Raw genomic sequence first — 27227 nt, 5'->3', positions numbered from 1 at the left:
GAGACTGTCCTTTAGTTTGAGGTTTTTTTTTTTTTTACATTCCATTGGTATCAGTGCTGTCTTTGAGCTGCTGATCTTCCTCACTTTCACTCCACACATGGCCCAGTTTTTGTTTTCTTGATGATTTCTGTTATTCTACTTGAGGACAGGTCATCATTGGAAACAAGCTGCAACTTACTCATACCAGCCATGTGTCCATTGCCCAGTGGATCATCTACAACTTTGATTCTTCAGAGATTATTGTGTTCCACAGTTTTTAGCCATAAAACATCATAGGGACATACTTTTGTTAAAAAGAGGATTTTTGCTTCACAACTGCTACCTTGACTAATATGACAAAAAAGGAAAATGATAAGTGTTGAAGGGGATGTGGAAATATTGGGGCACCAATGCATTGACGGTGGAGTTGTGAACTGATTCAACCATGCTAGAGAGCAATTTGGAACTATGCCCAAAGGGCAACCAAACTGTGCATATCCTTTGATCCAGCAATACCACTATTAGGTTTGTATCCCAAAGAAATCATTATTTAAAAAAAGGGGAAAGGACCTATTTGTACCAAAATACTTATAGCAGTTCTTTTTGTGGTGTCTAAGAATTGGAAATTGAGGAGATGCTCATCAACTGAGGAATGACTGAACAAGCTGTGATATATAATTGTAATGGAATATTATTGTATTATAAGAAACGACAAGCAGGATGATTTGAGAAAAACCTGGAAAGACTTCCATGAACTGATGGAAAGTGAAACGAGCAGAACCAGGAGGACACTGTACACAGCAACAGTCATATAGTATGATGAAGAACTGTGAATGACTTAGCTATTCTCAGCAATACAATGATCTAAGATGATCCCAAAGGACTCATGATGAAACACACTTTCTGCCTCCAGAGAAAAAACTGATATTGTCTGAATACAGTCTGAAGGATACTGTTTTTTACCTTTCTTTTTTTTTTAATCTGAGTCTTCTTAGCAAAATGTTATGATTACACAGGCACAACCTATATCAAATTGCTTATAGTTTCAGGGAGGGTAGGAGGGATAGAGTTTGGAACTCAAAACCTGAAAAAAAAATCAAATATTTAAAAATTGTTTTAACATGTAATCGGGGAAAAATAAAATATTATTTAAAAAAGAAAAAGAAGGGTTTGGTTCCATCATTTAAAAAACCCCTTCAATTAACCCAAAGCAACCCAGCTTGCTCTTCTCCAATCAGCTTATCGATCACTTATCCTGGATATATGTACTATTTTTTTTCTTGAGATTGTCTCCTTGTTCTGCCCAGGCCGGAAGTATAGTAACCTCATGTGGCCCAACTTTATTGATGATTTGCATGGGAGCTTTAATCATTTCATTTCCAACTTGGGCCAGTTTGATTCTTACATGGCCTGATGGCCCTCCCTTCCTGGGTGTTTATAATATTGATGTTGGACTGGATGTAGATACCAGATTAGTGTTATCTCTATTGCAGTGAAGAACTCCCAAACTCAAGTGACTCACTAGTGTCAACCTCCCCAGCAACAAGGACTACCATACTGGCTTGACTTGTGCTTAGGACCACGTCAATGGATTGGCCTTCCACTAGCAAGTAATGACCTGGACAACAGGCATTTGTCATCCATTTTGTTTTACCTTTATGGATTACCAAGGCAATCTCTTTTGCATAATTATGAATCTCATTGCCAATGAACTATAACATTCTGAAAATGGATGCAATTAGCACAACACATAAATTGGATCAAATTGGGCAATAAAAGCTGGGGAGATTGGGAAAAACTTCTCTGAGTCACCTGAGTCTTGAAGGAAGATAGGGATTTTGAAAACCTGTGTGAATGAGAAACTGCAGGAAGTGGAATGTCAAATCTGGGAAACGGGTAGTAGTCTAGTTTGGCAGGGTTAGAGTGTGCATGGGGGGGTAGTAATATGAACTAGAATTGAAAGGGTTTATTGAAGCAAGATTATAAAGGATATTTAAAGACCATCTGAGGAGTGTGTACTTTCTCCTTTTTGCAGTTGAGAGTCATTGAATATTTTTGAGCAGGGAAGGAACATGTTTGGACTTTTGTCTAAGGAAGATTATTTGAGCATTTATATAAAAGATAGATTAGAAGAGCAGGGATCAATTAAAGGGCTGTTAAGTAGTCCCTACTCAAGCAACTCTCTATTTACCTACTAAATCTTAATGTGGGGGTGAGAGTGAGTGCAAAGGGTATTTGTTGTTGTTCAGTCATTTCAGTCCTCTTGGACTCTTTGTGACCCATTTGGGTTTTCTTGGGAAAGGTACTGGAGTGGTTTTCCATTTCCTTCTCCAGCTCATTTTACAGATGAGGAAACTGAGGTCAATAGGTTTGAATGACTTACCCAGGGTCACACAGCTAGTAAGTGTCTGAGGTTGGATTTAAGCTCAGGTCTACCTGATTACAGGCCCAGTGCTCTAGGTGCTCCATATAACCCCACATAGGGATAACTATACCACCAGGAATTTCCTATTGTTGATGCAGTCACGGATCCTTCTCAGAGTTTCATACTATAATCCAGGCAGAGATTACGGTTTTGGCTGTGAGTGGAGAGAAGGGGATCAATGTCAGAATTGTCACAGAGGTGGGGAAGGGGGGGCAGGATTTGGCGACTGATTAGATGTGGGAGATGACTCTGAGGTGACGTGTATAGCCTTCAACAGAAGTATGGACGTTGTGAGTAAGGATAGACTTGTCTCCAATCTCCCTCTCTTACTCAGAGTCAAATCTCTGCTTCCTTTTATAGGCCCAGATGCTCAATAGCTTGACCCAAATAAATCAAATGTCTGCTTAACCATTCACCCTCCTTGAGGTGTCTGGATGTACATTAGGGAATAAAGGCTTTATCTTTGGGGATCTTTTGTCCAGGCTACTCATTCACACCCCATCAAGAAAACGTCATCAGTACCTTCTGGTGTCTTAACTAGATTGAAAGGTCCTTGAAGGCAGGGACTTTATTTTTGTACCCAAATACTAACAAGTGCTTGATAAATATTTACTTGTCAATTAATGTTGGAACTTAATGGACACTAAGATTGAGCAAGTTAGTGCATGCATGAACTGGTGTCTGCAGGTTCCTGCTACTCCACACCTTGGTCAGGATTTGCATTCCTTGGGACACTAGTCTCTACCAGTCATTTCCTTATCTCTAATGGTCTGCACATAGGGGCTTATATCATCCTCTTGGGGAAAGTGCCCAAAGCCATAGTGTTTTCTTTAGTGCATCCACATTACAAATGATAGTGAAACTAGTTTGCCAACTGACCAAACTGTGAAATTACTATGAATTGTGAGAAAAAAAAAATCTGAAAATCATGATAAAGAGGCACATGTAAACATCCCAAAATTGTATAAATAAAAGAAATAGTTCTTTTTACCCAGCCTCAGCCACTGGATTTGAACCCAGAAAAAAGAAATGAAGATCCATGTAGAGCAGGCCTGGTTATCTACTCTCACCACTAAATAAAAGAGGATGGGGGAGGGGGGAAGAGGCAATTTTTATATGGAGCATTCCCAAACCCTGTAATTAACATTTCTTGCTAAACACTCACCAAGTTGAGGGTCTTGCTACTGAGTAGACCTTACTGTTTTAAATGTGCTATCATTAATCTGGTTGTTGCTACTGATTTTCTGTTGAGATTCTGAGGCCATTGTCTCTTTGACAGATGGGAAAAATGATTGTCTTTGTGACCTACCAGACTTTATTTCAGTGGTACAGTGAACAGCCATTAGTGGGACCATATATATTAATGAGCAAGAAGGCGTTGGGAAATACACTCTGTAATTATATACACAAAACCCCTAACACATTTCATAGAAATTTTGATATTATTTTTTATGCATCATCAGAAACCAATTATTTAGACATGGTAAAAATTTTGATTATTGTGAAAAACCAAACATTTGTTATGTATATGTATATATTTTTGAGGGAGGATAAATGTGATGACTAATGTACAATGAGTTTTATGAAATTGTTAGTTTCCAAAAATATTTCCTTTCACTTCAGGGAGGATTTGCCAGAGAAGTTTACATTCTTTTAGTTGTTGATTTGCTTGTAGTTGGTTTAAAAAAATACACAATTTTAATTATCCAACAGTGATAAGGGGAATATGACCAAATAAAGGTTCCTTGGTAATTAATCCTTAGACACTGAAAAGGATGGGAAAGTTACATAAGATCAGACAGAATATTTCCTACTGGTGAGTAACTGTCCCCTTAGGCATTTTAGGAAGGATATGGTCAACTTCTAAATTAGGAAATTTCTGCCCATGTGAACCAAAATGAATCCTCATGACCTAAAGAGATTAGAGTGCATCTAAAAGTTTTTGTCCTGGGCCTTGATACACCCCAGTAGGATCCCAATCATGGTATGAGGCTAGGAATCTCCAAGGGCTTTAATAGAAGAGAGGAAGGGCCATGAACATTTCAGTCTGACAAAAAATGTTTTTAGGCTTACAAAGTTTCAGAGTGGGTGTGTGTGCATGTATGTGTGTGTGTATACATACATACATGTATACACATACAAATATTTACATACACATATATAATGCATATAATGATTAAAATATGTACATATATATATATACACACACACACAGATAATATATACAACGATTAAACTCACTGATGTTAACTTCACCCCTGTGATGGAAGGAGGTACCAAAAGTTACTTATACACAGATTAACCCAGGCTTAATACTACTACCACCAAACCCAGTTGTGGAGAGACCTATTTTAGAATTCTGTTGTAAATATTTCTCCGTTGTGGACATTCTCGGAGTCCAACGAGTAGAAGACACAAAGAATTGGGAAGCCTCCTTCTTCCTATCAAGCCTCCCTTTACAATCTGCAAAAATGCCTAAAATTCCATCTTTAGAGATTCATTCTTTTGAATCTTGAGGACTTTTTGATCTTCTGAGGGTAGCTTAATAAAAATGTTAGTGTCCATTGGAATAATAAAAATAATTCATATTTCTTTAAGATATAGCACTGAGTTCCTCCATCTTCACAAAGTGGGCCCTCAGAAGCCATTTTGAAGCATACTGTGGGTATGGATTAACAGCAATTTAAAATTATCATTCATGAGCCCCCATCAATGTGTTTCTCTCACTAGTTAACTAGTAGTCATATTAGTTGACAGAAAAAGGCATTTAAATAAACAGCATAGAAAGATAAGTGACCAGAGTTTCATTGTACACACAGGGGTACAATCTTCTATCAAACTTCTGTTGTGGGGGGGGGGGGAAACACATGTGGGGAATGCACATGATCAGGCAAAATATGTGAAGCATAGGGAATATGAGTAGCCAGAAAACATAAATGGAGAAGTACACACGAAGATACATATGTGGCAAGGGTATACTTCTGGAGCATGCATACAGGCATGTATCCAAGGCACATGTGTGACCAGGGCAATCCATGCCTCCAATGGTGCAGACCCTGGTCTCCTCTAGTTGTATCATCAGATGAGCTGCGGGCTAGAACTCTTTGCTATTCTGTTCTGTTCCCCCTGTCCCTCTCTCCTGGGAGTTAGTTGCTACATCTGTTTACTCCCCAGTTACTGGTTTTCAAATGTACAGTTAGTTTCTATTCTTACTGGGGTTGGGGAGGGTCTGACAGGTCCTTAGCTCATAGCCTCAGGGGTTATCTAGCTCTTTTGTAATTTAGCCTCAGCCTAGAGACAAACAGCCAGCTAACTAGAGAAGCCCTTAGGCATCTTTAAATCTTTCTTTTGAACTGACTCACTTCTAGGCTGCCTCTACAGATTCTCAATCTAATCTGAACTGTGGTCAGAAATTTCTATTCAATTCTTATCATACCCTAGTCTGGGTAAATCATTTCCCGGGGTTTCACTTAGCAAAACTGCAAAGGAGTTGCATGATACTCTGATGAGGAGACTGCTTCCAACCTCCTATTTTGTCCCTCAGGTTCCATGCAAATTACTAAGGGCCGCGTTGGGTGGGAAAGATTGAAGCAGGCCAGCAGCCTCAGTCTCACTTTCCACCTACAACAAAATCTATGGCTTTTGTTCTCATTCCATTCAGCACAATAATATCCATCTCTTTACAGCTAATAAGAGTTTCCTTACAACAGCCTGGTGAGTATGAGCACCATTACTCATTTTCAGCTAACACTGCTGTGATCTTGGTCTGTAGCAACTCTCTCTCACAAGGAGATTAATTCCCTTGTGGCAAAGGGAGGGAATGAGGAAAGGAGAAGAGTGGCTAACAGCCCAGAAGAGGTGCCTAAGGATCATTGTGGACTCCAACCTAGCCAGGGGTTGGGAAATGAAGACAGTGAGATCCTATTACAGAAAAGGAGCTCAAGTCCAAGGATAGCACAAGAAGGTAACCAAAAGCCTGTAACTCTGTTAGAACAGAGGTTCTTAATCTTCATGTTGTGCACCTCTTTCGTAGTCCAGTAAAGCCTAAAGTCAGAGGCATCTAGGTGGCTCCGTGGATAGAGTGCCACAGAGTTAGGAAAATGTTACATCTCAGAAGCTGGTGAAAATATGGATATAATTTTTTTCCTATCCAAGTTGATGGACCCCCTTTTGAAATTACCCCAGGATCCACTGAGAAAGTGGGGGCTATGGACCTTGTGTTACGAAACCCTATGTTAGGACTTCTGGGAGCCAAATGGCAGAGTAAGCAGTGAATCACCATAGCTCTTCCATATTCACCTCCAAACAACCATAAACAAATCCTGGAACAGCAGAACTGATGAGGTGCTTGGTTGCATGTACTTGGGCCCCAATTCTAAAATCACATTTCTTTTTAAAAATCACATTTCTCCCTAGCCTCAAAATACTATCTCAGGCAGTTTCTCCCCAGCCCAAGGACACATACTATCCTAGCAACAACCATTATCTCCCTTCCAGCTGTAGTAACCAGATGTACCTATAGAACTCATTAGGCTTAACCAGCTGTGTACTGGTTTAACAGGCTGTGCACTGGGTCATAATGACATTTACTACTCACTGACCAATCATATGTATCCTAGACTTAGACATACCTATACTCCCTTACATTGATCTTGTCTGACAATACATTGATGAGAGCAACCTGGTTTTTCCTGGTCAGCCCTGACCGTTGGTTGACTTAGTGATGTTTCAGGTCTAAAACCACACCTTCATATAGTATCCCTTGGACTATTTCCTGATGAATTTTGGGTAAAATACCTGCACAGTAGATACCAAAAAATACATATTCCTTTAAGAACTGATCACTCCTTAACCACTCCCTAATCCCATTCCAAAACACCTAGTTAGCATATTTGGCATAAGTGTTACTATAGAATATCCCATATTAACTTTCCCTGTATCTCTTTAAGGTTGCAGGTTCCCTAAGAGCTCTTGTCCGCTGAAAAGTGTAATAAATCTTTACTTTGACTTCAACAATGCTTGAGTCCATGAATTCTTCTCCAGATGACCTGCCTCTGGTACCCTGGTCTTTGTGGGGGTCTCACACCCCCCCCTTCCAGCCCTTATCAGAACCAGTAACAAAACTAGTGAAACAACTTTTGAGCCCAAGAAACTTAGAAGATCACAGGAAAAGTCTGTCTTACTTGGGAGTGCAGTTCAAAACAGGAATTGTCCCCACAAGCCAGCAGCAAGCCCCACCTCAGCAAACTAGGGAGAACCCTTGTGGAGTAGGCAAATGCCATGTGCTTCAGCATAGAATGGGCAATCTCCAGCAGCCAGACCTCCACTGATTCAGCATAGCCCTGGGCAAACAGGCAGCAGTCCAGCAGCCAGACTGCCAACTTCAGTTTATCTCCAGGGAAACACAGAAACATCCTATTGGTCTCAGCACACACTACTGCTAGGACCCCAGCTAAGCACCAGGTAAGCTATCAGACCCTTATGGCCTCCAGCAGCACCAGCCACCCCTCCACCCCATCCCATCAGCACAGTGCCAGACATGAGGGTCCCCCGTGGGCCTCAGGGCAACAACTGTGCAGCACAAAGTAAACACCTAGGGCTTCTAGCCACTGATACAAGAAGCAATGCCCTTTCCATCCTGGAAGCAGAGCTCAAATTTAAAAGAAAGGAAAAAGCACGGCCTCCCCTAAAAAAAGCTAATCATAATAATCTGACCATAGAAATTTATTATGGTGACAGGAAAGATCAAGAAACAAACTATTCAGAAGAGGACAACAATGTCAAAACACCCATGGACAAAACCCCAAAGAAAAATGGGAAGTGGTCTCAAGCCCAGAAAGAAACGGAAGAACTCAAAAAGGAGCTTAAAAATGATATAAGAAAGGTAGAAGAAAGGTTGGGGAAAGAAATTAGAGTGCCACAAGAGAATTATGAAAAAAGAGTCAACAGCTTGGAAAAAGAAAATGGTTGCTTAAAACATACAACTGGCCAAATAGAAAAAGAGTACAAAAGCTAATTGAGGAAAGCAACTCCTTAAAAGTTGAAATTGGACAAGTGGAAGGTAATGATGCTGTGAGATATCGAGAATCAATCAAACAAATTTAAAAGAATGAAAAAATAGAAAATATGTAAAATACTTAATGGAAAAAGCAAGTGATCTGGAAAATAGATCTAGAAGAGACAATGTCAGAATCATTAGACTACCTGAAAGCCATAATGAAAAGGAGGACCTGGACAGCATCTTTCAAGAAATTATCAAGGAAAACTGCCCTGATAGCCTGGAACCAAAGGGTAAAAGAGGCATTGAAAGAATCCACTATTCACCTCAGGAAAGACATCCCAAAATAAAAACTCCAAGGAACATCATAGTCAAATTATAACACTGTCAGGTTAAGGAAAAAATACTGCAAAAGGCCAGAAAGAAACAATTCAAATATCAGGGAGCCACAGTCAGAGTTACATAGGATTTAGCAGCTACAACATTAAAAGTTCAGAGGACATGTAACATGATACTCTGGAAGGTAAACCAAGAATTGCTTACCTGGAAAAATTAAGCATAATATAACAAGGGAAAAAATGGTCATTCAATGAAATAGGAGGATTTTAAGCTTTTATAGGAAGACCAGAATTAAACCAAAAATTTGATCTCTAATATCAAGACCCAAGAGACACATAAACAGGTAAAAAGGGAAAGGAAAACATAGCATATTTAATAGAGCTAAACTCTTTACATCCCTACATAGGAAGATGATACTTGTAATTCTTAAACATTGTATCACTAACAGTACAGTTAGAAGGAATATACATAGACAGAGAGTATGGGTATAAGTTGGATTTGAGGGAACAACAAAAAATAATTAAGAGATGAGAAAGAGGAATACACTGGGTGCAGAAAGAAAAGAGAAGTAGAATGGGGTAAGTTACTTCACATGAGGAGGTACTAAATACCTATTACAGTGGAGGGTAAGATGTGAAGGAGGGCAATGAGCATCACCTGAACCTTACTCTCATCAGTATTGGCTCAAAGAGGAAATAATATACACAATCAGTCGAATATAGAAATCTCTCTTACCTGACAGGGAAGTAGGAGAGGAGGAAATTAAGTAAAGGGAGTAAGGGACTGCCAGAATGGAGGGAAGATTGGGGGAGATAGTAGGCAGAAGCAAAACACTGGTGAGAAGGGAAATGGTGAAAGAAGAGAGAGGACAAACAGGAGGAAAAACAGGATGGAGAGAAATACGCAGTTATCATAACTGTGAATGTGAATGAGATGAACTCTCCTATAAAATGGAAGTGGATAACAGAGTGATCAAAAACCAGAATCATAAAATATGTTTTGTTTTTTTTTTTTTAACAAGAAACACACTTGAAGCAGTGGCACACACACAGAATAAAGGTAAGGGGTAGGCGCAGAATCTATTGTACTTCAGCTGAAGTAAAAAAAAAAAGCAGGCGTAATATCCTGATCTCAAAATAAAAAGAAAAATAGAGCTAATTAAAACAGATAAGGATGGATGCTATATCTTGTTAAAAGGTGTCATAGACAATAAAGCAATATCAATACTAAACATATATGTGCCAAGTGATTTAGTATCCAAATTCTTAAAGGAAAAGTTAAATGTTACAGGAAGGAATAGACAGCAAAACTCTACTAGTGAGGCATGTCAACTGTCCTCTTTCAGAACTCGATAAATCCAACCAAAAAAATACACAAGAAAGAAACTAAGGAGGTAAACAGAATATTAGAAAAGCTAGATATGACAGACCTTTGGAGAAAACTGAATGGAAACAGAAGGGAATACACTTTTTTCTCAGCAGCATATGACACCTATACAAAAATTGACCATGTGTTGCACATAGTTTCCCAAAATGGTTGATCCTCTCCCCCCCCCACAAAGATACTGAAACAATCCAGGGGATTGGTAGTTGCATCGGGTACAACTGGGGGGCATTGGACAAAAATAAGGGGCAGTTGAAGCATAAAGAAAGAAAACATGTTCATACATGTTTCATCTTTTGTATAACAGATTTAAGGTCATAGTGATTACAGTATTCTCCAAATAAATACAAAATGCAAGTTACAACCAATCAGTGGTCAAATCTGCCGACAAATCTTAATATGGAAGTATTGGTAGGTGAAGGTGTTGCATTTTGTCAGGAAGTCCAGTATGTATCAGCAGGAATATGTGCATGTAATGACTTGTTTACAATATGATAATATATGATTACATAATGCAATATTGCATCATCAAGATTTCAATGCAAGAAAAAACCCCACAAATTTACAACAAACTATTAAATTTAAGATGCACCATTTAAAAAAATTATATTTTTTAAATGACATGAATATTTTTAAAAATCACTAAAGGGTTAAAGAAAGGAGATTTCCAGGGGGATACTGAATAAATTTTTTTTAGAAGGGGATGGTAGGTCAAATAAGTTTGGGAACCTCTATATTAGGGCATAAAAACTTCAAAATCAAATGTGGAGAGGCAGAAATATTAAATGTATTATTTTTGGATTGTAATGTGGGGCAGTGGAATGTTAGGTTAAAATTAATTGGAAACTAAATAATCTAATCCTAAATAATAAGTGGGTCAAAGAAAAAAATCATAGAAATAATCTATAATTTCATTATAGAGAATGACAACAATGAGACAACATACCAAAACTGATAGGATACAGCCAAAGCGATAGTTAGGGGAAATTTTATTTCTCTAAATTCTCACATCAACAAAACAGAAAAAGAATAGATGAATTGGGCATGCAACTAAAAAAATCTAGAAAAAGAACAAATTAAAAATCACTAATTGAGCACCAAATTGGAACTCTTGAAAATCAAAAGTGACATTAATAAGATTGAAAGTAAAAAATTTATGGACTAATAAATAAACCTAGGAGCTGGTTTTATGACAAAAAAATCCAATTTGATAGATAAAACCATTGGTTAATTTGATTAAAAAAAACAGAAAGAAGAAAATCAAATATCCAGTACCAAAAATGAAAAGGGTGAAATCACCACCAAAGAGAAAGAAATTAAAACAATATTTTGACCAATTATATGCCAATAAATCTGACAATCTGAGGAAGATGGATGACTATTTAAAAAAATACAAATTATGCAGATTAACAGATGAGGAAATAGAATGCCTAATTAACTCCATGTTAGAAAAATAAATTGAACAAGTCATTAATGAACTCCCTAAGAAAAAATCCCCAGGGCCAGATGAGCTCACAAATGAATTCTACCAAACATTTAAAGGACAACTAATTCTAATAATATATAAACTATTTGGAAAAATAGGTGAAGAAGGAGTGCTACCAAACTCCTTTTGTGACACAAATATGGTACTGATACCTAAACCAGGAGGAGCTGAAATAGAGAAAGAAAAGTATAGATCAATTTCCCTAATAAACATTGATGCAAAAATTTTGAACAAAATACTAGCAAGGCAATCACAGCAATCTCTCACAAAGTTTATACAGTATGACAGTGGAAATTATACCAGGAATTCAGAATTGGTTCAATGTTAGGAAAACTATCAACAATATTGACCATATCAATAACAAAATCAACAGAAATCATAAGATTATCTCAATAGATGCTGAAAAAGCCTTTGACAAAATACAGCACCTGTTCCTGTTAAAAACAATAGAGAGTATAGGAATAAAGGCAGCATTCCTTAAAATGATAAGCAGTATCTACCTAAAACTTCAGTGAACATTATCTGGAAGGCGGGGTAAGATAGCAGCCTTCCCAATAATATTAGCAGTAAAGCAAGGAAGGCCATTATGATCACTATGATTTAATATAGTACTAGAAAGGTTAGCTATAGTAATGAGAAGAAAAAGAAATTGAAGGAATTAGAATAGGTAATGAGGAAACAAAACTATTACTCTTTGCAGATGATATGACGGTATACTTAGAGAACCCTAGAGAATCAACTAAAAGCTATTTGAAATAATGAACAACTTTAGCAAAGTTGCAGGATATAAGATAAACCCAAATAAATCATCAGCATTTTTAATATGACCAATAAAACTCAGCAGCAAGAGAGAGAAAGAGAAATTCCATTTTAAAATATTGTATTTCACCACATAATCATCACAGATTTTTTTTTTTTTGCAAAATAGTGGAGTATGTGAAGCTTTTTAAAAAAAATTGTGCTGATGTTACTTAAAAATCAGTTATTACTAAACTGTCTTTCATGCAAGATTAGGTTGCACAGAATACTTGTAAATATACGTTAAAATTGGGAAGATGCAAGTCGTACCATATCACGTGACTTACTCATGGCAGCTTCACCTGCCTGCCTGTTTCACTTATGCCTGTGGCTATTCATTGGGTTCAGTGACAATATCATTAGTACTGCAGTGCTCTAAACAAACCACACAAGTTGGCTTTCAGAAATATACTATGTACACTGAAAATTCTAGGCTCATGGCTTTCAGTGCATGGGTGATAAATGCATATTCATATGCCACTAGTGAATACATTACTTTTGTGTTTACCTTTTAAGTGGCATGATGAACAGAATTATACAATTCAGCAATCATGCAATGAAAGGTTATAAACCAATTTTTGGACTGACAAAAAGAAAAACATGTGCAATGATTATGCAGTGGCAATGATTATACAGTGAAATAGGGTAACTGAAAACAATATAAAATACTTGGGAGTCTACCTGCCAAAGCAAACCTGGGAACTATATGAAAACAATTACAAGTCACTTCACACAAATAAAGCCTGATCTAAACAACTGGAAAAATATCAATTGTTCTTGCGTAGGCCAAGCCAATATAATAAAAATGACAATTCTGCTTAAATTAATTTACTTATTCAGTGCCATACTAATCAAACTAGCAAAAAATTATTGGATAGAGTTAGGAAAAAAAATAACAAAATTCATCTAGAAGAACAAAAGGTCAAAGGATTAATGAAAAATAATACAAAGGAAGATAGCCTAGCTGTACCAGATCTCAAACTATATTATAAAGCAGTAATCATCTAAACTATCTGTTACTGGTTAAGAAATAGAGTGGTAGATCAATTGAATAGATTAGGTACGCAAGACACAGTGATCAATGACCACAGCAACCTAGTATTTGATAAACCCAAAGACTCCAGCCTTTAGGATAAGAACTTACTATTTGATACATACTGCTGGGAAAACTACAAAGCAACAGGATACAAACTAGGTATAGAGCAACATCTCCTACCATATACCAAGATATGATCAAAATGATTTAGACATGAAGGGTGAGATCATAAGCAAATTGGAAGAGCAAGGAATAGTCTACCTGTCAGATCTATGGGGAAGGGAAGAATTCATGACCAAATGAGCATTACAAGAATTAAGAAATGTAAAATGGATGATTTTGACGATATTAAAATAAAAGACTCTTGTACAAAAAAACCAATGCAACCAAGATTAGAAGGAAAGCAGAAAGCTGAGAAACAATCTTTACAGCAAGTGCCTCTGATAAAGGCCTCATTTCTCAAATATATAGAGAACTGAGACAAATTTGTAAGAATACAAGCTGTCCTTCAATTGATAAATGGTCAAAGGATATAAATAGGCAGTTTTCAGATGAAGTGCGTTAATCTTTTTTGATTAGAGATATGCAAATTAAAACATCTGAGGTACCAACTCACACCTATCAGATTAGCTAATATAATAAAAAAGAAAAATGATAAATGTTGGAGAGTATGTGGGAAAATTGAAATACTAATGCATTTTTGGTGGAATTGTGAACTGATCCAAACATTCTGGAGAGCAATTTGGAACTATGCTCAAAGAACAATACATACATACATACATACATATCCTTTGATCCAGCAATACCACTACTAGGTCTCTATACCAAAGAGATTATACAAAAGGGAAAAGGACATATATGAGCAAATGCATTTATAGCAACCCTTTTCATAATGGCAAAATATTGGAAATTGAAAGGATACCCATCAATTGGGGAATGGCAAAACAAACTGTGTTATAGGAATGTAATGGATACTATTGTGCAATAAGAAATAATGAACAGTCAGATTTCAGAAAAATCTGGAAAGACTTCTATGAATTGATACAAAGTGAAATGAGCAGAACCAGGAAAACATTGTACACAGTATCAGCAATACTCTGTGATGACCATCTATGAATGATTTAACTCTTCTCAGCAACAGAGTGATCCAAGACAACTCATGAAGGAAAATGCTAACCACATCTGGATAAAGAATTGATGTACAGATTGAATCATATTTTTCTCACTTTATTCTTTTTCATTTTTTTTCTTTTGATCTGTTATTTCTTTATGTAACTAATATGGAAACATGTTCTACATGGTAGTGCATATATAACCTATATCAAATTGCCTACCATTTCCTGAAGAGGGGAGGGGATGGAGGGAGGGAGAAAAGTAGAACTCAAAATCTTGTAAAAATGAATGCTAAAAATTGCCTTGATGTGTAACTGGAGGAAAATACTATTAAAAAAAAGAATAACTCATCCGTAAGTTTTGATGGTGATGATCTGGTTCTAAACTGCTGTTTGTCTCAAAAAAAAGAAAGAAGAATCCCTGTTTTAGCTAGAGGGGAAAAGGCTATGCAGGAGACATCCTCAATTACAAGCATGCTCACAGGTCCAGAAATCCAAGATAAAGTCATGACCAAATATCTTGGATTGGGAGAATCTCTGCTGAAATGTGAGTACTAGAAAGCATCAAAAATAATCTAGGTCAAAGATATAGAAAACACAGAGCTGGGTGGGTGACCAAGTTGCTCACACCAAATCCACATCTCCTTCACCCTCTTTTAATTTCAAGTCCTGTTGGTTTTGTATAGTACCTACCATGTGCCAGGCACCATGCTAAGTGATTTATATGTTCTCATTTGATCCTCAGAACAATCTTGTGAAGTAGGTCCTATTATTATCTCCATTTTAGAGATGAGAAAACCAAGGCAATAAGAGGTGAAATTACTTGCCCAGGATCATACAATTAGGAAGGGTCCAAGGCTAGAAATACAAAAACACTGAATGAAATGCTAATCAGAAGGAGCTGACATTCTAATGAAAAGTTCTCACTTCTAAATTCATAGAAGTCTCCAAATTTCACAATGGTACAGCACCTCCTGGGCCTTCTAGGACTAAGCCTGAAGGCAGTTGCTATCACAACACATCCTGTAACACAAGATCATCCATTCTCTGCTTGATGAATTCCAAGAAGGGGCACTGACCATCTCTTGAGGGTTCCCCATTCCACTTTTGGATAGCTCTTTTAGGAAGTTTTTCCTGATATCAAGTCTAAATATACCTCTTTATACCTCCCCTCCTTCCCACCCCCATCCGTTGTTCCTTCCTGGTTCTTCCTTCTGAGGTCAAACACAGCAAATCTAATGTTTCTTCCTGGTGACAGTTTTTCAAATACTTGCACAGTATTGTATACTCCATGAGACAGTTGGCTGAGAATGAGACTTCAAGAATGAGATTTGACCTGGATGTGGGAGGTGGAGGTGGGGAAAGAGTGTAGGAGGTGGGAAAGACAGAGAGAGAAGAGTTGGTACAAAGAGGGGTTAAAAAAAAGAAGGAAGGAAGAAAGGGCACACTAAAATCCAGCTGCACACTTTCTAGAGACAACTTTGCTGGCTCCATTTCATTATTTATCTCCTCAGCACTTAGCTAATATTATATTAATTTTCTTTTGTTTATATGTTTCTCTGTAAATGTATGTCTTCTTCATATGTATTTCCTGTCTACCCATTTGGTATCCAAATCCTTCACAGGAGGGATTATTTCATCTATTTCCCTGGCAAACTTCATTGTGCATAGAACAATACTCCAGACAGGTTCATTCTGGTACCATTAAGCCAAGGCTTAGACAGAGTAGCAGAATCTATTTCCATGCAATTGAGAGTTCTTCTGGCATCAGAAAAAGGGTCACGTTGTAGATTGAGGTTCCTTTCTAGCTTAAGGGAGAACAGAGTGGATTGGTCAATGCAGGGAGTAGGGCTGACCTAAGTGGAAGCAAGGGTTTTTGCAGCTGCTTTTGTCAAAAAATAAATTCATTGGGAAAATTCCTGGCTCAGTTTCCCTGTCTTCCTAGTGCCCAGAGCTACTTCTGATCTGTGAAATGCGAAATTAACTGGCAGGACCACTATTCAATGCCCAATGTTTTAGTACACATGTTGGAGAAGATTTTTGTGCCTGAGAGGTCCAGGGTGGCATATGCATCCGTAGGTTTGACACCAGCCTCCAAATTAATAGGCATTTCTTTGAAACTAAAGACTATTTTTTGTCATTTGTCTCAGAAAATCTGCTTCGGATATATTATTCAACTTCAGCGAATAAAATATTTTGGGAAGGGGGTCAGAAGAGAAATTGTGAGGTGTTCTTCCTGGGGACTCAACTGTTCTGAATGATACTGCCGCCATTGTTGAGGTGAATTGTTACTGAATGCATTTGAAACTTGGAAGATAATTTTGTAGCTCAATTTAGAGAATTCTCTGGAATGCTACACAATTAGGGTCCTCTTTAAAGGTAGTCCCTTGCTGGCTACAGAACATCCTCACCCGTATATTTATCTGAGTATGAGGCAATCAAGGCATATAACCATTTATAGATAGGGAAATTGAGGATCGGAGAGTGACCTGACAAAGATCACTCATGGCAGAACCAGGACTGAAAACCAGATCTACTGGCTGTTCATACTCCTTCTGTTACCCTATGTTGTAGATAATGTTTAATTATAAGGCAGATGCAATTCCACCTTTCTAAGAAAGGTTGGAAAATTTCTGAGACTGATCCTTCCTAAGCCTTACTCTACAGGCTCCTACTTTAGTGGCTTATTTAACTTGGAGATAACCTTTGGTCTTCAGGCCTTGCCAGTCTAATGTATAGCCTTGCAGGATCTACCATATTGGAAAGCTGTGAGTATGATTTAGTCAACCAACTGAGTCTACCATCTTCAAACCAATCCCCATAAATACAGAGACACCATGCTTTCAGTTAGGTGGTGAATTCTTTGACCCATGTAATCAACCAATGAAGGTTACAGATTTTTTTTAAAATCTTGAAATGAATTTTTCTCAATTGGTTGTATGATTCAGGGGCTACTTCCACCTCAGGCCTTGTATTTCAGCAACAACTGAAATGTTTCCTGTGGGCTATTTTGCTTTTTATTCTGTCTTCATGTGACATGTTCTCAGCAGTTTTCTAGTTACCTATGAAGATCCCTAAGAAACAGCATGGCAGAGTGCTAGATCACGGAGCCAGGAAGACCTTGGTTCAAATTCCATCTTCATCATTTATTAACTGTTTGAACCTAGACAAGTCTGGGCCTCAAATTTCTCATGTAAGATAAAGTGGTTGAACTTGATGACTTCTAAGGTCCATTCTAGCTCTAAATTTAGAATCCTATGGTTCTCCCTCAAGTTAAATGTAGGTATGAGGCAGCAGGGGAGTCAGGTGTGGTGATACACACCTGCAATCTCTACTAGCTGGGAGGCTAAGGCTGCAAATCTCTTGAGTTCAGGACTTCCAAACTGCAGGAAGCTAAGGTCATCAAATGTCCACACAAAGTTTGGCATTAATGTGGCAAATTCCCTGGGAGCAAGTAGGTTGTCTAAGGCAGAGTGAGCCAGCCTAGACAGAAAACAGAGTAGGTCAAAATTCCCATGCTGATCAGTAATGGGTTCAGATCCATGAGTAACCTCAGCATGAGCTAGATAAAGGAAGAAAGGAAAGAAGGAGGGAGGGAGGGAAGGGAGAAGGGAGAAAGGAAGGGAGGGAAGAGGAAAGAAGGAAGGAAGGAAAGAAAGGATGGAGAAAGGAAGGGAATGAGGGAGGGAAGGAAGGAAGAAAGGAGAAAGGGAGGGAGGGAATAGGAAGGAAGGAAAGAGAGGAGAGGGAGAGGGAGGAATGAAGGAAGGAAAGAAGGAAGGGAGGAAAAAAGAAAGGGAGGAAGGAAGGAAAGAAGGGAAAGAAGGAAGGAAGGACTCAGCAGAGTGTAGTGAAAAGAGTTCTGTATTCTGAGTCCAAATTCTCCCTCTGATACTTACTATGTGACCTTGGCAGCTCAGTCTGCCTTGTTGAGCTTCTATTTACTCATATGTTAACTGAGGGCCTTGTAAGAGATGATTCCTAAGGTCCCTTCCAGCTTCTTATCCTAGGATTTACACCTATGAACAGGACAAGCTGTCAGTGAACTCCACCAGACAGGAAACTTCAGATTATCTGACACTAAGTCATCCAGCCTGACACCTGACAGTGGGCCATGAGCCATGCCTGAGGGAGAGCCAAGGCCATGGCAGCCAGGGGCTAAGTGGATGCTGGACCTAGGCCTCTGGTTGGAAGTCCTCATAACAAGCACCACAGTTTCTCCTGATGAAAACGTTTTTTCAATCCCCTCTGCCCCAGGGATCAGAACAGAACAGAGGCAGAACTATTTGTCTACCCCAGCACAGGTACTAAGAACTGCCCTCATCACAAACGCTCCCCACCTCCATCCTAGCTATCTACCTGTCCAGAACAAGAAAACCCCATTCCCTCCCTCTCATCCCCCATGACCACCCTAAGAATAACTAAGTCTAGAGCTAGGGAGACCAGGATTCAAGTCTGCTAACACAGAGTGACTGTATAACTTGTAACCCTGGGAAAGTCCCTCAAATTCTCATTGCCCCAGGTAACTCTCTCTGACTGTAATTTACAGGTGAGGCATGTTGATTTACACCAGAGGAGGAAGTTTTCACACTGAGAGTTCCCTACTTATATTGAATGTCTACTTTTTACAGAACATGGTATTTGAGAAATAGCACAGTATGATGGAAAGAGGGCTGAACTTGGAGTCAGGCAAGAACTGGGCTTAAATTCCCATGTAACCCTGGGAAAATGACTTACAGCTGTCTCAGCTGTAAAATGGTGATAAAAACACATTGCACAGCACCTTGTAAACGAAGCCAATTAATTGTTCATCAGTTTTTCAGGTGTTTATCCTACTCTCTGTGACCCCACTTGGGGTTTTCTTGGCAAAGATACTGGAGAAGTTCTCCATTTCCTTCTTCAGCTCCTTTTACAGATGAGAAAACTGAGGCAAACAGGGTTAAGTGACTTACCCAGGGCCACACAGCTAGTAAGGAAAAGGACTGAACTGATAGTAGGGTTCTTCTAGTACTCTGTGGGATCACTGAAGATACCTCCTTTGCTCCTCCCTAGAAATGGGGAAGAGAACTTGAGGGAACATGCCAAAGGGGTCCTGCATTCTCAAGGCTCAGCCCAGGACCTAGGCACAGATTTGGGTCTAATCTGTTCTTATCTCTTTACTTCTCTTTGGGTCTCAGGATTAAGGCCCTTTCTTGCTATCCTTTTAAAACCAGGAGTTCTTAATCTTTTTTTGTGTCCTAGACACTTTTGACACTCTGGGAAAACCTTTTTAAATGTAAAAAACCAAAATGGGTAGGATTATAAAGGAAAACAATTCTATTCAGTTATCAAAATATTTTTTTAAAAAGTCATTAGATGCCCTCCCTTAGCGGCAGCTAGGTACCACAGTGGATAGCCCTAGTTCAAATCTGGCTTCAGATACTTGCTAGCTGTGCGACCCTGGTCGAGTCACTTAACGCTGATTGCCTCTAAAAAAAAAAAAAAGTCTTTAGACCCTCAATTTAAGAACCTCTGCTCTAAATTGCCTCAGAATCCACCCCAAGACTTCTGCATTATCTGTTTAAGGTCATTTTCATTATTTGAGTGGTGTGAGGTTCTTCCTCCTTCCCACAGAGAACCTGGGAAGGAATTCAAAAAGATGAAGAGCATTGAATTTGGAGTTGCCATAAGGCTAGGATTTGAGTTTGGATTCTTCTACCTCTTTCACTTTGTGGGAATTCAGCAGTCATTTGACCTTTACAGGCATTCTGCTGTTCTCAGGAAGTGAAAGGGGGTGAACTCCGCCATCTCTGAATGTCAGCTCTAAGCTCTTTGAACCTGTAGGCTAGGTCTGATCCTCAGCCTTGGTCTTTGACTTGGGACAAACCACTTAATCTTACACAGCCTCAGTTTCCCCATGTTTGCAGTGTTTTGCTCCTACTTTCTACAAGTAATCCATGAGATCATTGGGAAACTAAGGTAACATAATATGCCTAAGGCACTTTGAAAATTTTAAAGCAAATGTCAGCTGCTATTACATGTGTAATGAATAAATGTATAATTATTATTAGTAGTAATGATGCTAATAATAATAAACGCTTGCAGGGCACTCATCCCCCCCAGCTCCCAGGCATTTCAGAGATCATCAGACATATAATAATGGCTGACATTTATATGGCACTTTACATATATTATCTCATTTCATCTTCATAACAACCCTTTGAGGCAAATGTTATGTGCATTATTTACTCCCACTTTATAGATGGGGAAACTGAGGCTCACAGAAGTTAGGTAATTTTCCCCTAATGACTTTCCACCCAGTTAGTAAGTATCAAAGGCAGGATCCGAACCCTAATCTTTCCTGACTCCAGGACCCTGATCGCTGTCCAGTACACCATACTCCACGTTGCCTCTCAATCGACCAGCAATAAAACTTTCACTTCACTTCAAGCATATGAAGAAAAAAATCACTTTAATGGTGAACATTTAAAAGTCCAAAAACATTGGAAGGAGAAAAAAGTAAATCAAAACCAGAACATAAAGAAACACAGTGCCTAAGATCCAACTGCGTTATTCATTTCTTAGCAGAATCATTGTTAGGGTGAAACAACTTGAACTTTGTCCTAGGGTAAAAACATTAAAGGACACCCTCAGCACTATCCCAGGAATTCTTCCTCCCATACCTACCCCTACCCTACAGTAGCAGCAATGGTATTCACGCTAGAGTCAGACTAATACCAGTCTATTTTCTTCCCTGCCTTCTTTTTCCCGTCTTCTCCTCCCATGGCAAACAAGCAACTGTATCCTAGGAATAGAGGCTCAGGACCCAAATCATCCTCCCTTGTCCACATTCCAAATGCATCTCCCCCTTCCTCTATCCACCATGATTTTTCCCCTTCCCCCACCCCGTGATACTTTGACTTTCTCCAGGCACAGAAATGACTGGTTACCATTTTGTTCAAACAGCTCACGATTTCTGTTCCCTGACAAGACTTCTGAAAGAAAACCTGCCGAGGGTACAGAGTAGGACTGCCAAATGCAATCAGAATTTAAGAGATTCACGTAGGAATACTATTTTCCAACATATTACAGCAAACTAAAATTCTCAAGAGACTTTCTGGGCAAATGGAATCTTATTGAAATAATAAGGATTCAGTTCCAGGCCAGCAATGAACTCTTGGGTAGAAATGCTTAGCACTTGAGACAGGTGTATTATATGGATGACAGTGGCCTGAAAAAGCAGAAAAGACTGGGAAATTTGGTGGAGTGTGAGATTTAAGGTAGAACTCTTGGGTTTGATGAGCTAGACTACTCAAAGAGGATTCACTTTAAGATGGAAGCATTCCAAGGAAGCAGTTGTATAGAAAAAGGGAAAAATAAATAGCAAAACTCTGGAGACCCACTGCCTTCAGATCACAGGATATGAGATCTGGAAGAAACCTTAGAGGCTGTTTAGCCCAACTCTCATTTTTCAGATAAAAAAATGAGGCCTGATTTGCCCACAGTCAGTATCAAAGGGTCCCACAGTAGTGTTGTAGATTAGACTAGAACCAGGGTTGCCAACCAATCAGTATTGATCAACCTGACTGGTGTTTTATTATGGATGCTGGGAATGCTACTACTGATGTGTTTTAACTACTTCCTCCTCCTTTTTCTTCTCTTCTTTCTTTTTTCTCTTTCTCTTTTTCCTTTTCTTTCCTCTCTTCCTCCTCCTTTCTAAATAATGAAATACCAAATAGAATGCTCCAGATTCCTAATCCAAGCTTTATTTTACCACATTGCACTGCCCTTCAAACTAATGTTTAAATTTAAAAGATACATTTCAGCTTTTTTAGAATGAATATAGCTTTATACTTGAATAAGAAGGTGTCTTTTAAATATAGCACCTGAGATAGTTGCTCTTACACATAAACTTACCCTGTTGGATCAAGGTATCTTATGGGTCAACATGCACTCAAAACCATAGCTCTTGAGCCCCAACTGATATGTTTACTTTTATTAGTCTGCCAAAGAACACAATGAATTCAAAGCAAAGGGATTTAATGAAATGACACAGTAAGAAATAGAGTAACAGAACATTTATTCCATAAAACTTGGTCCTTTTCTCCTACAAATACATACACACACACACACACACACATATACTATCTATAAGAAGATTAGACTTCATGTATGAAGGAAAAGACATGCTTCAGATATATTCATGATAGAGCACACACTTAGTATCACATGTGGCCAAGGCACATATATGTAAAGGCATACACAAAGAGAGGAAACACATGTCTCTGACACTGCAAAGGTACTGATTTCTTCTGTAACTAGCATTGTTCTTGCTAGGCCAGCTCTCTACCGGGTTTTGGCACCTTCTGGGCTCATTCTGCACTTAGGTTGCCATCTGCTTGGCCTGTTCCCCACTGGGCACAAATCACATCTGTCACATCTCTGCTTCTCTCTGTTCCCACATACTGGGACTCAGCCAGAGTGCTCAGCTGAGGTGTTACTTCCTTTCCATTGGAGGAGGAATAGTTTCCTTTGCCTTAGAACTCAGAGGCTATGCCTCAGCCTTGTTAGAAACAAACTACCCTTCCTTGCACACTCAGATTTCTATCCATAAGGAAGGGGAATCTATTAGTCCAGCTTCCAGATGGTAAGGTTTTTTTGGAACACAGAATAATTAGCCACCTAATTAAAACCTGTAGACATTTGGTCTGTCTTTTGGATGGTGAACAGAACACTTGCTCTGAAGTCAAAGGTCCTGGGTTCAAATCCCACCTCTGATACTTACTCCCTTTGCAAACTCCCCTATGCCTCAGTTTCAATTCTAAAATGAGGGTCTCTGAGGCCCCTTCCAATTTTAGATCCTTAGTCCCCTTGCTCCTGTTTACATGTGATACTCTATCTCCCAATTCTGTGTTGTTGAACTGTCTCCAAGCCTAGAATGGTGACCTCCACCCTGCCCTCTGACCTCCTGACCTCCCTGGCTTCCACACTCTACAAGGAGCCCAGAAGAAATCTATTCCATACCTAAGGAGAACTTTATAAAGAGTCCACAAAGGAAGAAAAGGACTTCTAAAACCAGAAATTATCAATTACTCCTTTGGCACATATGTCTAACGTTGAGCTCCTTTTCCTGGACTCTGTATATATTTGTGGGAGAATGTGCCCCTTGTTTGGGAGAATGTTTTGGATCAACTGTTCTTTCTGCACCATCACAGTAAATACCTATTCCTAAGAGCTGATTAACTCTGACTGGCTAATTGATATCAAATGATAGTCAGTGAGATAGAGGCTCATGGGCAATGATACTAGGGTATATCTCCAACCTCTCAAAGTTACCCCAAAGCTTCTAGGGAAAAGTGGACCAGTGGAGCTCTGGGGATTCAGTCCAGACAAATGAGTGGTGGTTAGCACCATGAACCCAGAGCCTGACCTACGTATTCTCAGTGCCTGGCACATATCAAGTGTTTAGCAAATACTTTTTGATTGATTCAATGAGAATCCCTTCCTCCTGCTAGCTGGAATGACTGAAAAGTCCGAGCCTTTATCTGACTTAGAATTTTTAAAAAGTCTTAGAGTTCTTATTTAATACCTCATAGGTATTCTATGCCTCAAAAAATTTACTTTGGGAGGCCCTGTGAGGCACTGTGGTTTTCTCTCAGTCCCACAAATGCCTCTGAGTCTCCCATGCAAATGAACAGGTGAGAGGAAGGCAAGAACAGATAATCAGATGGGGTCATTGCTAGGCTACTCCTGTGCACCTACTTCAACTTCTTTGTTCTAAATTCTTGCCTTTTCTACATCAGTGTGGCTCCCGAGCTTTGTGCTACCCTCCTTAAATAAAGTTGCCCTCATTCATCCATAAACACAATATTTTTTTTTTTTTTGCACTTGACAAGTGATTTAACTCCTTTTACTTGTGGCTGTGATTGAAAGGTTCAAAATGGCACCATTCTGAATGCATGACCCTATATGGTGCCATATGAAGTGTGATCTAAAGGAAAGAATATGAGACTTGGACCTGAAAGAGCTGGGTTTGAGTACAAATCAAACATTTATTAGTTGTGTGACCATGGACAAGTCCCTTAACCTCTCCAATATTGTTTCCTGCCTCATTTATAAAAGGTAGCCTAATAATCCTCCAATTTTCTGCCTCACAACAATGTTGTGAGGAAAGTACTTTGAGGCTTTAAAGTATACAACTGTGAGTTACTATTACTAAAAACATTCCATGATTTTCAATAAATGCTAACATTATGACTTAAAAGGCCTCCAAATACAACCAGGGCAGATTTAGCTTCCTGGAGATCTCCTCTGAGTTTCTGAGTGTGCAGCTCACTGAACCCAGAGAAGCAACCCCTGGCAGAGGAGCAGCCACCAAGGGCCTGGATAATTCATAAACTGGACGCTGGGCTGAAAAGTTGGGAGTTACTTGTAGTCATTGTTAATTGGGTTGCTGGACCCTTTAGAGGAGAGGTTTAAATTTCAACATTAACAGGTTCTCCTTTTATATTCTTTAGTGGCCAATAGGAGACCATTCCTTTAGATGGCATTTTGAGAACATTCTCGGGTAAACATTTTTGTTCTGTGAGTCTAACTCCAGTCATTTGAGCACCTAATGAGCATTGTCCTTGGTTCCAGCATGGCGCTCCACATTTAGTAAAAATGTAAATTTATGTGACAATATATATTTCATCATGATTTCCTTTTCTTGCTCTCAAATTACTTTAATAAATAAGCTCCATCCTTTCTATTAGCAAATCGAATATTATTAACACAACTTCAGAGAGAAGCATCATCCAGAGCACTTTAATGGATGTACAGATAAAATATGATTGACAGCATTTCCCTCTGGACACTGTTGTTGAAGGATGGAAATAATGTGATGATTCAAATGATTATGTGCTGCTAAATAACAAGTAGTTTTCAATGTAGTAACAATTAACACGGCTCTATTTGCATAGTAACATGGCCATCCTGACAGAGATTTATTGTCCCGATAAAGAAGTAGTTTTATAAAGTAGTGCAGTTCACATGAGCGTAAACTGAGATCTGGAACAGTCCTCAAAGGTCAGCTAGTGCGATTTCTTCATTTTACAGCTTACAGAAACTGAGGTCCAGAGAGACTAAATTCTTTCCCAGTAAATCCCAGGAATTTACATGGGCAACTACTCTCTCCAAGTCTGGAACACTTTCCTTTGCACCACAGATTTAGACCTTACCTTTTAGGGGAAAAGATATTTATTGGTGGGGCTGATTTTTTTTCCATTTCAGATTATTTTTTATTCTTTCAGAGTTTCCCATAAAAGCAATTGTCATATGGAGGAGGCAAAAAGATATTGGCATTTATCCTTGGAAAAGAAAAAAATTAGAACAAGTCAACCAAAAAATATAATCTTAGACACAATCCTGCCTTGATGAGGATCTAAGTGTGCTCTGATATCAGTGTGCGGGTCACATCTGGGATTTTCTTGAAAATCAAGGGGGAATTATTTTTCTAATGATACTGAGCATAATCTTCAACAGCATACACCAGAGAACTCAGATGAACAAGTCAAACATTCAGAATATGTCAGAAGGGCAGACTCATTTTCATAGCTGAATCTCATTAGAAGAAAGCAACATAGAGAGTTTTATTCGTGTAACATATTTTGGAGTCATTGAAAAGCCTTAATGAGTTTCCAGTTGCTCATTTTTTTTCTAATATAGCTGTAGGATTAATTTCCTGGCTGCTACCGTCTTGTGACTGCATCTCTAGGGCTCGCCCTCCTGCTCCCTCAAACCTTTTCCTTTCACACTATGTCAAATCGGAACGTTGTACCAATTCAATTCAATTTAAAAGCCTTTATTGAGTGCCCACAATGTTGCAGTCACTATGCCAGATGCTAGGGCTGCAAATGCAAGGAACAAAATAGTTCCTGCCCTCAGGGAGCTTATATTCTACTAGAGGGAATGAACATGTACATAGAGAATGCTATAGAAATACAGACAGTACACAGAAAGTAACAACCAGTCTATCTATTTATCCACTCAACAAATATTTATCGAGCATCATATCATCTGTCATATATTATACATAGAAGTTGTGCTGGATGCATCAGGGATGTAAGGCTATAAAAAGTATTATCCTTTCATGGTCTAAATCTAATTGATAGCCTCAACAGAGCCATAACTAGGATGGGATGCATAGGACTTTGTCCAGGTCAACAATAACTGGGGGTGAAGGGCAGGAGGAATGGAGCTCACACATCATTCTTACAGCCATCTTTTGACCTACCATCCCCATGACACACAGTGCCACATTTTCCCTGTTCCTTCACCTCATTCCAGGCCCCTACTGTCAAGTTCCTTTACATATGATCCTTTCTCATAGTTCACCTTCCCCTATCCCTTGATTTCATTGCCTCCTCCTACCATTACCCTCCAACCTTATCTCTTTCTAGAGGTTGGAGGATTGAAAGTTGGAGGTTTCAAACAGCACCTTGGGATTTATACCAGACTCTTTCAGGAAAAGATCACTTTCTCTACTGGCAAAATTTCATCTAACCACATTGAATGACTGATGGGCCTGGGGACCCATTCCATCTCTTTCACAAGGGATGCCTAAGAAGTGGACAAACACTAACTTCAAGTAGCATTCCAAGAACTTCTTACTCTCCAGATGAGCACTCTGTTCCTTCTTCCAAATGATTTGG

This window comes from Notamacropus eugenii, chromosome 6 (genome assembly GCF_028372415.1).
Source record: "Notamacropus eugenii isolate mMacEug1 chromosome 6, mMacEug1.pri_v2, whole genome shotgun sequence".
Taxonomy (NCBI): Eukaryota; Metazoa; Chordata; class Mammalia; order Diprotodontia; family Macropodidae; genus Notamacropus; species Notamacropus eugenii.
The sequence above is the reverse complement of the archived record's forward strand: the minus strand, read 5'-3'. Positions refer to the sequence as shown.